At 42.5% G+C, this 12,310-nt stretch overlaps 1 protein-coding gene across 15 annotated transcripts in view; it reads left to right on the top strand.

The window, feature by feature from the left end:
* Positions 1-2,295: 2,295 nt before the first annotated feature.
* The window catches only part of LOC103889753 (E3 ubiquitin-protein ligase HERC2-like), an 81,553-nt gene continuing 71,538 nt past the window's right edge, over positions 2,296-12,310 (top strand). For 7 of the 15 annotated variants that reach the window (XR_010137276.1, XR_010137281.1, XR_010137280.1 and 4 more), the window contains exons 1-5: positions 2,326-2,422; positions 3,029-3,131; positions 6,418-6,542; positions 8,846-9,043; positions 10,664-10,773. The gene's annotated coding sequence lies outside the window, so the exon portion shown is untranslated. Of the gene's footprint in view, positions 2,423-2,907; positions 3,132-6,417; positions 6,543-8,845; positions 9,044-9,284; positions 9,422-10,663; positions 10,774-12,310 lie in introns of those variants that run through there. The other 8 variants (XR_010137279.1, XR_010137285.1, XR_010137278.1 and 5 more) reach the window with 4 other exon arrangements.

Genomic DNA, 12,310 nt, shown 5'->3' with positions numbered 1-12,310 from the left:
GTGCAGGGGCCCGGTCTTAGCTCACTGCGGCCTCAACTTCTCCGGCTCACATGATCCTCCCACCTCAGCCTCCCAAATAGCTGGGACCACAGGTGGGTACCACCATGCCCGCCTAATTTTTGTATTTTTTGTAGAGATGGGATTATGCCATGTTGCTCAGGCTGATCTCTACCTTCTGGGCTCAAGTATCTCTCTGCCTCCACCTTCCAAAGTGCTGGGATTATAGGCGTGAGCTACCATGCCCAGCCCTGCTTTAATTTAAAGTGTATTACATTTGATATTAGTACAGCCCCTTCAGCTCTTTTTTGGTTACTATTTTAATTGTATCTTTGTATACTTTGACTTTCAATCCGTTTCTGTATTTAAAATATTTATCTTGTAGATAGCACATTAGTGGATCATATTTTGTTTTTTAATCCTTTCAGCCAGTCTGCTTTTCTTTCTTTCTTTCTTTTTTTTTTTTTTTTGAGACAGAGTTTTGCTTTTGTTACCCAGGCTAGAGTGCTATGGTGCGATCTCAGCTCACTGCAACCTCTGCCTCCTTGGTTCAAGCGATTCTCCAGCCTCAGCTTCCTGAGTAGCTGGGATTACAGGTGCGTGCCACCAGGCCTGGCTAATTTTGTAATTTTAGTAGAGACACGGGTTTCTTCATGTTGGTCAGGCTGGTCTTGAACTCCTGACCTCAGGTGATCCACTGCCTCGGCCTCCCAAAGTGCTGGGATTACAGGCGTAAACCACCACACCCGGCCAAAGTGGTGTATTTTTTTTCTCAGGAAATCTATTCCATTCTTTTTCCAGAAACCAAATTTGTACAAGTTAACTAAAATAAATATTTATACTCTAATTTTTTTGTTCTGAGGTCTTATTGAGTTTTTAGAATTTTATCTTTACATGTTTAGAAAAATTAGAAAATATAGATAAAACATAACCAACAAAATAATAACATCTTTCCTTCTGTGCAAAGTTCATTACTATTAGCCAAGTGCAGTGACTCACACCTGTAATCCCAGCATTTTGGGAGACTGAGGCGGGCGGATCACTTGAGCCCAGGAATTTGAGACCAGCTTCGGCAACATGGCAAAACCCTGTCTACAAAAAATACAAAATTAGCCAGGCGTGGTTGCACGTGCGTGCAGTCCCAGCTAGTGGCAAGGCTGAGGTGGAGAACCACCTGAACTCAGTAAGTCAAGGCTGCAGTGGTGCAGCCTCTGTCCCCCAGGCTGGAGTGCAGTGGTGCAATCTCGGCTCACTGCAACCTCCGTCTCCTGGGTTCAAGCGATTCTCCTGCCTCAGCCTCCCGAGTAGCTGGGATTACAGGCATGTGCCACTACACCCAGCTAATCTTTGTATTTTTAGTAGAGAAGCGGGTCTCATCACGTTGGCCAGGCTGGTTTTGAACTCCTGACCTCAAATTATCCACCTGCCGCGGCCTCCCAAAGTGCTGGGATTACAGGCATAAGAAACCACACCCGGCCGGTATTTTTCTTTCTTAGAGGCAGGATCTCACTCCCAGGCTGGAGTGCGGTGGCACGATCTCAGCTCACTGTAGCATTATTGACCTCCCAGGCTCCGGCGATTCTCCTCTCTCAGCCTCCCGAGCAGCTGGGATCACAGGTGTGTGCCACCACACCTGGCCAATTGTTAAATTTTTTTATTTTTATTTTTTAGAGATGGGGTCTTGCTATGTTGCCCAGTCTGGCAACATGGGATCCTCCAACTCCCGGCTTCGAGGGATCCTCCCTCTTCGGCCTCCCAAAGGCTGAAAATTACAGACATGAGCCAGCATGCCCAGCCTATATTGTTTTATATTTCTTCAATTTTGTTTTGTGGTCGCTGGAGGTCTGTTTCCTTCTTGGATTCCCTGCACAGTGCTTCCACAGCTGCTCCGTGTAATCTGCCCAAGACTTTTGCTGTGTTCAGTTGAACACACAGGAGGAAGCTCTGCAGGCCCAAGCGGGCCGACCGCACAAAGATCTGTTCTCATACCCAGGGCAGCTGGTCTCCCCACTCGACCCGCGCCCTGGATAGCTCCAGTTTGTGTGAGCGCAACCACCTGCCAGCGCGTGATTAAGAGCGCTCTGGGCCAAGCAGTCTCCCGTGGGAGTGCTGGCGTGCGGAAATCCCGACTTCCGGCGCCCGCTGTTGGCCTTGGCGCGGCCAGGGCGCTCCAAATAGGAAGATAAGCGGGATTGCAGGAGCGGGAGAGTCGGGAGGAGCGGCGAAGGGCTCCTCTTCCCCATTGGCTGCGCCCGCGGAGCAGCGTCGTTGCGATTGGCCGTACGCAGGGGGGCGGCAGTCCCGCGTCGGCCCGCCCCTCGGGCCGCCAGAAGCGCCGGGATCGCGGGCGCCGGCTGAGCCAGCGGCTCCTGGGAGGCTGCGTCCGCACGTCGGCGGGGCGAGGCCACTGGGCCCTGCGCGTCAGGTCCTGGCCTGGGGCACCTGGGCGGCCGGTGGCGGGGGCGGTGCGGGCGCGGGGCTGGCGGGCGGCGGAGCACGGGAGGCGGGCGTGGACGCGGCGGCCGCACCGCGGCCTGCGCTGACCGCCCGCGGCGCAGCCTCGGGCCTCTCTCCATCTCTCAAGTGGTGGCGGCTGTGGGTTTTTCTGCAGGCGATCCTTTTGAGTGATTTGTTTCACGCACGCGCCCTGCTGTGGGGTAAAGCGGCAGATTCATGCTGCTGTCATTTGTCGTTAAAACGATGGGCTTGTGTGTACCTTTTGGATTTGAGGGCAGGGAGATGACATTGTGACTTGGCTTGCTGTGACCGTCCATTCTCAAGGTCTTGTCAGCGTGGTGCAGAAACTCGGCACACCCTGCCTACCTTGGAAGGAGGCTTTCCCTTCCCCACCTCCCTCTCCCTCCATCTCTTCCCTCTTTCCCTCTCTCCCTTTCACTCCCCTCCCCAGCTCTTCTCTCCCCCCTTTCTGTTCTGTCTCTCTCTCTTTCCTTTTCTGCATTAAACCTTTCGGGAGTGTCTTTGTAAACTATTAAAAAGCGTTAGGTCTTCAACATGTATGTTTACTTTGCAGGCCTGAGACCTGGGAGGAAGCTGGAGAAAAGATGCCCTCTGAATCTTTCTGTTTGGCTGCCCAGGCTCGCCTTGACTCCAGATGGTTGAAAACAGATATACAGGTGGGGTTTGACATGTGTTTTTGTTGGTGTGTTTCTGCTTCCATGTTTAAATTTCTCGTGTAAGGCTTTTTTTAGGGTATGTAAGGGGAAGTCAGTTGTATCTTGCTATATTGAGGAGCAGGTTTGTTTCCTTTAACTTAAAATGTTAACAGTCTTTATGGCTGTTTTTGTAGATCGTGCAAGGCTGCCTTTTAATTAGTTTCTTGCAAGTGCACGAAACTTGAGATCTATTAATAGGCAAAATTTTGTTCCTATTATTACTGGTTAAGAAATCTGCCACACTCCTAACCATATCATGGTGACTGTTGTTTGTTACTGACAGTTTTTGAGCTGTTGAGTTAACTGTGGAGGGGAAAATTGGAGAAGTAAGTTGCAGTAATTATGGCTGCTAGGAACTCACTCATTATGAGGCCTTGTGTTTGTGTTTCTGGAGAGAGGAGTTAGTTCATTTGAGCTGTTTGTTTTGTATTTGTAACTCCTTATTAAGAGGAGTGCTCAGATTTTCACATCAAGAATATGAGGAAACAGTGTTGGCCTTAGGTCCTAATTTTTTGATTTAATGAGGTAATTGCAAGCTTGTCAGGACGTTATTAAATAAATAACAGTAATATTTCGATAGACAATTCTTTACACCTAATCTACTTTTATTTGGAAATAGCTTGGAAAAACTACTTTTGGAACTCCTTATCAGCAGCAAAAAGAAGTGTTTGAAATATTTTGTGTGTGTCTGTGTATTTTCCTACTCCCTAAGGTTAACCATTTTAAGTATTAAGTAATCTGCCTTGACTGTTCATCAAAAGTGGTGTAGGCTGTTAAGCAGTAGTTGATCATGGATACTTACACTGAAGTGTTATTGCCCCTTCCTAATTTTTCCTTTTGTTTTTAAACAGGTATTGAGTGTTGGTAGATATGAGAGTCCAGTGTTTAGAACTGTGTTGTGTGGCCGGGCGCAGTGGCTCACGCCTGTAATCCCAGCAGTTTGGGAGGCCAAGGTGGGTGGATCCCCTGAGGTCAGGAGTTGGAGACCAGCCTGACCAACATGGTGAAACCCCGTCTCTACTAAAAATACAAAATTAGCCAGGCACGGTGGTGTATGCCTGTAATCCCAGCTACTCGGGAGGCTGAGGCAGGAAAATCGCTTGAACCTGGGAGGCGGAGGTTGCAGTGAGTCAAGATCACGCCATTGCACTCCAGCCTGGGCAATGAGAGCAAACCTGTTTCAAAAAAAAAAAAAACTGTTGTGGATGATGGGATTGTTATTCATAGTGTAATGTTACATAAGACAGAGCACAGAGAATTGGGTCAAGAATTGGTGTAGTTACTCTTTGGGTTTGCTTCTCTTTAAACATGTCCTTTGATTTAGCTATAATGGTCTGTTTTTGTCATTTTAAGTGGATGGGAGAGGTGAGAGATGAGTACTTTCATATTTCTGAAATCCTGAGATTCAGGCAAAGTTGTTTTAATAATTGTTTTTATATTAGTGTCTATGTATTTTGAGAAACATTTTAGAGTAAAGGACTTTACCTAATAAAATTTTTTTCTTAATAATTGTAATTTAATAACTGCTAAATATGAGTTCTAGTGTCTTGACCTAAAACCAGTTTAATGCTGAATTGAGTTCCTATGATGGGTTAGGCAGATAACCCAGGGAGGCACATTTATGTCTTAGAGGGCCTGTTGTTTTGATTTATTAAGTTTAATACACAGTACTTGGTCCTTGTTACACATTTCCAATATGATTAGAAAGTCTTTTTTTTTGAGACGCAGTCTTGCTCTGTCGCCCAGGCTGGTTGCAGTGGTGCAATCTTGGCTCACTGCAAGCTCCGCCTCCCGAATTCAAGTGATTCTCTCCACCTCAGCCTTCTGAGTAGCTGGGATTACAAGTGTGAGCCACCATGCATGCCCGACTAATTTTTGTATTTTTAGTAAAGATGGGGTTTCACCGTGTTGGCCTTAGAGGGCCTGTTGTTTTGATTTATTAAGTTTAATACACAGTACTTGGCCCTTGTTACACATTTCCAATATGATTAGAAAGTCTTTTTTTTTTTTTTTTTTTTTTTGAGACGCAGTCTCGCTCCATCACCCAGGCTGGAGTGCAGTGGCATGATCTCGGCTCACTGCAAGCTCGGCCTCCCGGGTTCACACCATTCTCCTGCCTCAGCCCCCAGAGTAGCTGGGACTCCAGGTACCCGTCACCATGGCCGGCTAATTTTTTGTGTTTTTAGTAGAGATGGGGTTTCACCGTGTTAGGCAGGATGGTCTCGATCTCCTGACCTTGTGATCTGCCCACCTCGGCCTCCCAAAGTGCTGGGATTACAGGCGTGAGCCACTGCGCCCAGCCTCTGCTTACCTTATAAAATAAAACAGGATACAGTAACCTTTTAATCAAAACACAGCATCATAGATGGAGACACAAAGCCCGACGTTGTTATTACTGTTTTTTTATCAGCCGGTACAAGTATTCTAGTGATGGTACTGTGCTGCGTAGCTACCCTGAACACACTACTTTCTCACTGTGTTAAGGGTATGTCATATTTTTACTGTTAAGGACTTATGTGTGAATAAGTGTAAGGAAATGTTTGCCTATCAGTAGCATATAAATTCAGAGGCAGGAATGATGGTAATGCCAAACAACCACAGATATTCCACGTGGGTGGCTGAGATAATGACACTTTTGCTTTCTTACGGTTCACTGTACACAAACTTTGTGTAATGTAGAAAATAAATATTTTGTAAAATTACCTTCAGGCTACGTGTATAAAAGATGTATATAATACATAAATGAGTCTGGTGTTTCAACTTGGGTCCCATCCCCAAGATAACTTATTATGTAGATGCAAATATTCCAAAATATGAAAAATTCTGAATCACTTCTGATCCCAAGCATTTCAGATAAGGCATACTTAACCTGTAACTCAAGATGTATTTTACCCGTTTACCTGATCTAGATGCTATATTTTTGTTAGGTGTATATTAGCTTTATATGTACAGGCGTCAGTGACTATAAGACCTGGCTTTAAATTTAACCTTTTCCTTAATATTGGATGGGCCCCATATATTCTGTTGTATGTGTATATAAGGTAACACAAGTCCTTTTGTCTCCCCCAGTTCCTTTTGCATATGAGAAAACATAAGCCATTTTGTGCCTCTTGCATCATAAGCCATAGTCTATTTTACTATGTGGTTTCCCATCTGGTTACTTTTGGGAGTACCAGATGGTCTCATAAAAACAGTGGGTTTTCCTGAAACTTTTGGATTAATATTGAACTTGTTTATCATCTTTTAGCTGTGCAGTCAGAGAAGAAATGCCTTAGAAAGGCAAGCAAGTGGCTTTTGGAATATACAGAAGAATACGATCAGATATTTACTCCTAAGAAAAAACAAAAGAAGGTACAGGAGCAGGTGCACAAGGTGTGTTGCAAAATTTCGGCAAACTTTCACTGGTCCTTAGGAAACTGCAATTTTATCTTCAGTGTCATACTTTAGCTTCATGAAACAGTAATTTCCTTAACTGGGATCTTGTTTTTTATTCTCAGCTTCTAGCACAGTACTTAGGATTTAGTGGTTATTCAGGAAATATATAAATGAGTCTACATATTATATTTCTTTATGTATATATTTTTTCCTCTTTGTCTTCAAAGAGTATTTAATGACTTAGGAATATTGTTATGATTTTATCTTAAGTAAAAATATAGGATATAAAGTGAAATATATATAGTCTGATCCTAATTTCAAAAATAAATACATCTTATTTGTCTTATTTTTTAATTCGGTTTTTTTAAAATGAAGTATTTAGAGACATTTTGACATTCTACGCCTACATAGGTTAATATGTAGTTAAAAAATGGAACATTTTCCTTTATAATCAGTTTAACAGATTTACATCTTATATAAGATCTGTTTATCTGACATCAGCTGTCTTTCAGATTTCACCAGTTATCCCCTAACCTTTACCTTTGGATTATTCATACCAGGTCTCAGTCTAGGACTACTCATTGTAACTGGTTGTTATGGTTCTCAAATCACTTTGAATTCAGAACAATCCCTTTTTTCATGATCAGGATCATGTCTATAAGAGAGTGACATGTAAAGTTATCTACTTCTCTATATTTGTGTAATTGCTTTCTCATAGGTGTCACTTAGATTTTCTCTATCTCCTGTTCTCTGTGAAGTGGAAGATAGAACCTATCAGTTTGATAGATTGAAGTTGAACATTTTTAGCTAGACTATATCAGAGATGATAATGTGTAATACATTGCATATTGAGGGTTTAAAAAAAAAGGAATATTTTATTCCCATCAGCCATTCCCTGACAGTTTGTTTTTTCTTTTTTAAAATTGAGACAGGGTCTTGCCCAAGCTGGAGTGCAGAGATGCATGAACACAGTTCACTGCAGCCTTGACCTCCTGGGTTTAAGCAATCCTTCCATCTCAGCCTCCTGAGTAGTTGGGACCACAGGTGCACACTACCACACCTGGCTAATTTTTAACAACAAGTATTTTGTAGAGGTGATATCCCACTATGTTGCCCTTGCTAGTCTGGAATTCCTGGGCTCCAGTGATCTTTCTGCCTGAGCCTCCCAGAGTGTTGGGATTACAGGTGTGAGCTACCACGCCCAGCTTCCCTGATGGTTTTTTGAAAACCCCAGTTGAAGATCTTTACCTATATTAATAATTTTATTAGAGGTTACAAAATGAAGACTTTCAGATTTTATTGTTTTCTCTATTTTTATTAAGTGATAGTCTCTTTCATTAACTGGACTCTGTTATTGTCCTGAAATACTTGAAAGGCAGAATAAGTGCTTCTTTCTTTCCCATTAATTACCAATTGTAACATTAAGGAGTTCATTAGTAGTTGTTTTAATTGGAGACATTAGAGCAGTCTTTTTCCCCTGCCTTTGAATTATTGTTGTGGACTTATCAATATTATAGCTTCAGTGTATCTCAGTCAACTTCAGTTTTTTCTTTATTTAATTTTGGTTAAATATACACATATATAAAACATTTTATTATATTATCTTTTTTTTTTTTTTTGAGAGAGAGTCTCACTCTCGCCCAGGCTGGAGTGCAGTGGTATGATCTCGGCTCACTGCAAGCTCCATCTCCCGGATTCACACCTCCTTCTGCCTCAGCCTCCCATGTAGCTGGGACTACAGGTGCCCGCCAGCACGCCTGGCTAATTTTTTGCATTTTTAGTAGAGACGGGGTTTCACCGTGTTAGCCAGGATGGTCTCGATCTCTTGACCTCGTGATCTGCCCGCCTCGGCCTCCCAAAGTGCTCGGATTATAGGCATGAGCCACAGCGCTGGGCCTGTTTTATCCATTTGTAAGTGTCCAGTTCAGTGGCATGAAGCACAGTTACATTGTTGTGCAACCATCTCCACCATCCATCTCCATAATTTTTTTCATCTTTCCAAACTAAAAGTCAATACCCATTAACCAATAACTCCCTTTTCTGCTCAACCCCTGGCAATTGCCATTCTATGTTCTGTCTTAAGAATTTTCTTATTCTGGATACCGCATATACTTGAAATCATATGATATTTGTTCTTTGTGTCTAAGTAATTTCCCTTAGCATACATAATGTCTTCAAGGTTCATCCACTTTTTGTAGCCTTTGTCAGAATTTCATTCCTTTTAAAGTGCGTTATTCTTTTTGACACTTAAATTACAACAATTTTGGCCTGTGGACTCTAATTTTATTTTTTGTTCTTAGGTAAGTTCCCGCTGTGAAGAGGAAAGCCTTCTAGCCCGAGGTCAATCTAGTGCTCAGAACAAGCAGGTGGACGAGAATTCTTTGATTTCAACCAAGGAAGAGCTTCCAGTTCTTGAAAGGGAGGCTCTGTAGACCAGGCGCAGTGGCTCACGCCTGTAATCCCAGCACTTTGGGAGGCCGAGGCGGGTGGATCACGAGGTGAGGAGATGGAGACCATCCTGGCTAACATGGTGAAACCCTGTCTCTACTATAAATACAAAAAATTAGCCGGGCATGGTGGCGGGAGCCTGTAGTCCCTGCTACTAGGGAGGCTGAGGCAGGAGAATGGCGTGAACCCAGAAGACTGAGCGTGCAGTGAGTGGGGATCCCATGACTGCACTCCAGCCTGGGTGACACAGCAAGACTCTGTCTCAAAAAAAAAAAAGGAGGTTCCATTTTTGGAGGGCCCCTTGGCTCAGTCAGAACTTGGAGGTGGACATGCTGAGTTGCCACAGCTGACCTTGTCTGTACCTGTGGCTCCGGGAGTCTCTCCACGGCCTGCCCTTGAGTCTGAGGAATTGCTAGTTAAAACGCCAGGTAAGGTGTGGTTGGGGTCTCAGTATTTGAGCAGATATGATTAGAGGAAGCAGGAGATTTTAGTATGTTTTGATGTAAAGCCAACATTGTATCTATATACAATAAACGACCCTCTTTTGTCCTGGGAAATAGTTACAATGATGGCTAATTAGATATAGTTACTATGAATTGTAGCACGCTATCAAGGAGACGTATTTTTGATAACTATGCTCCTTGCTCCAGTGTTGCTCTTCATGATTGTTGATCAGCCACTGTGTAAATTACAACCAGGATAACAGGGCTTCAAGAGGGGCACCGCACATTAGTGGAATAAGCACTGTGCTTCAAGTGCTGGCTCCACCAGTCCTTGTGTTACTTGGGAAGTTGTTTAGTCTCTGAACTTGTTTCCTCATCTATAAAATGGAGATCATAATGTATTAATCTATGATGTTATATACCTGACCACATAGTAATTACCAGTTCATTCGAAGTTAATTGCCAGTTACTTCTCACTTGATCATTCTTTATAAATCACCTGGGGAGAGTTGGATCTAAACATATTGTCTCTAATTCACCTTGTAACTATTGAATATTATAGTCAGTCAAGGAATGGGAAGAATCCTCTTTTCTGTACCCCTTTAAATTTTGGATGTAACTTTTTTACATCATCAACAGGAGCTTTTGATGTTATTCCTTAAAGAAATGATTCCAATTGTGCTTAAACTAGTTGGGTATAATTAAAAAGATTTTTGAGAGAATAGTAAAGATAGTTGTTGTTGTTTCAGTACCTATTATGTGCCAAACTCGATTTATTAAGTCAGCTCTTTTATATAATTCTTGAGTGATCCTATGAATTATCTTTTACCTATTGAATTTTATTTTCTTAGGGGCAGAGCAGAAACTGTAATCGTGGTCCATTTATGACCATTATCCAAGCTCTATTTCACTCCTCCTTATTTTGTCCTCACCAACAATCAGTGGTCATAAAGATAGTTCTGTCCTTTTGATTTCTCCCTTAGTTATTTTGTGATTTAAAGTCAACACACACACATCCCTCACATTAGTTTGTGTTTGCATTGAGAACTGTTTACTTGTTTTGTTTACTAATATTTTATAATCAAATTACCATCCTGCCTCTTCCCATAAGATGATGGAGAAAACATCAAAAACATTGAGATTCACTTTGTGTGGTATACAGATTTTTAAAAAATTAACTTGTGCCCAGTTTCTAAATCATTTAATATAAAGATACATGCATTTCAGGACTTTATGAAAGTAAACATCAAAGAAAACCAACTAAGAAACTTCTTGAATCCAATGATTTAGACCCTGGATTTATGCCCAAGAAGGGGGACCTTGGCCTTTCTAAAAAGGTATGTTATTTTTGTAAGTTCTAAAAGAAATAAACTCAGGAAATGAGGAATTTTAAAAATGACATTTTGAGTAGTAGTTATAACATTGATGTACATACATATAGAAATTAGCGTGTGTGTCAGCAGGCATACATGATCTGAGATTTCCTACAGGAAAGGCTGTTTTGCAGTTGTGTGACCATGTATGTGTATAAACTGGTTTCAGGTGTCCTTTCCAAGTGAAAAAAATTTTAAAATGCTTTTAAGATTAAGTTTGTGTTTGTTATAATTTCTTTTCTGGGTTCAAATCCTCTTAACTGTTTTCTACTAAACTACTATCTCAAACATCACTAGTCGGCTCTATCCTATTGCCATGTCGTTGTAGCCCTTTTGTTTTTTTTTTTTTTTTTGAGACAGGGTCTGATTCTGTCACCCAGGCTGGAGTGCAGTGGCATAATTTGGGCTCACTGTAATCTCTGCCTCCCAGGCTCCCCAGATAATTTTTTGTATTTTTTTGGTAGAGACGGGGTATCAATTTTTTTGTGTGATTCATACTTTTTGTGTTTTATTCAAGAAATCTAGTGTGATGGCTTAAGCCTATCATCCGGGGACTTAGGGAACCTGAGGCGGTAGGATTGCTTAAGCTCAGGAGTTTGAGACCAGCCTGAGCAATAAAGGAGACCTTGTCTCTACAAAACAAAACACAATGCCAAAAACACCAGAAAACGGCTGTGGTGTTACGTGTCTGGTCCCAGCTACTCAGAAGGCTGAAGTGGTAGGATGTCTTGAGCCCTGGAGGTCAAGGCTGCAGTGAGCTATGATTGCACTATTGCACTCCACCCTGGGTGACAGAGCAAGACCCTGTCTCAGTCAGTCAATCAATCAGTGAAATCTTTGTGTACCCCATGGACACAAATGTGTTCTTCCTGTGTTTTCTTTTAGGAGCTTTTTGGTTCTGGTTTCACATACAGATCTTTGTTCCATCTTGAATTTTTGAGACGGAGTTTTGTTCTCCCCCATATTGATGTCCAGTTGTTTTACCACCATTTACCAAAAAATCCCTGATATTGGCTGGGTGCGGTGGCTCACACCTGTAATCCCAGCAGTTTGGGAGGCCGAGGCGGGCAGATCACTTGAGGTCAGGAGTTGGAGACCAGCCTGGCCAACATGGTGAAATCCCATCTCTACTAATAATACAAAAAAAAAAAAAAAATAGCTGGGTGTCGTGGTGTCTGCCTGTAATCCCAGCTACTCGGGAGGCTGAGACAGGAGAATTGCTGGAACCTGGGAGGCAGAGGTTGTAGTGAGCCGAGGTCGTGCCACTGCACTCCAGCCTAGGTGACAGAGCCAGACTCTCTCTCACAAAAAAAAAAAAAAAAATTCCCTGCTATTTATCCTCACCATCTCTCAGACTCCTAATCTCTTTTAAGTATTAATTATGCTTAATAACTCTTTGTCACTGTTGAATTTTTACTTTTGGGGAGAGGGAATTGCCATTAAATTTGGGATCAGAGCAAGAGAAAATCAGAATTATTGGTTATGGCTAGCACCAAACTCT

Source organism: Pongo abelii, chromosome 16, assembly GCF_028885655.2.
Source record: "Pongo abelii isolate AG06213 chromosome 16, NHGRI_mPonAbe1-v2.0_pri, whole genome shotgun sequence".
Classification (NCBI taxonomy): domain Eukaryota; kingdom Metazoa; phylum Chordata; class Mammalia; order Primates; family Hominidae; genus Pongo; species Pongo abelii.
The sequence above is the reverse complement of the archived record's forward strand: the minus strand, read 5'-3'. Positions and strand labels throughout refer to the sequence as shown.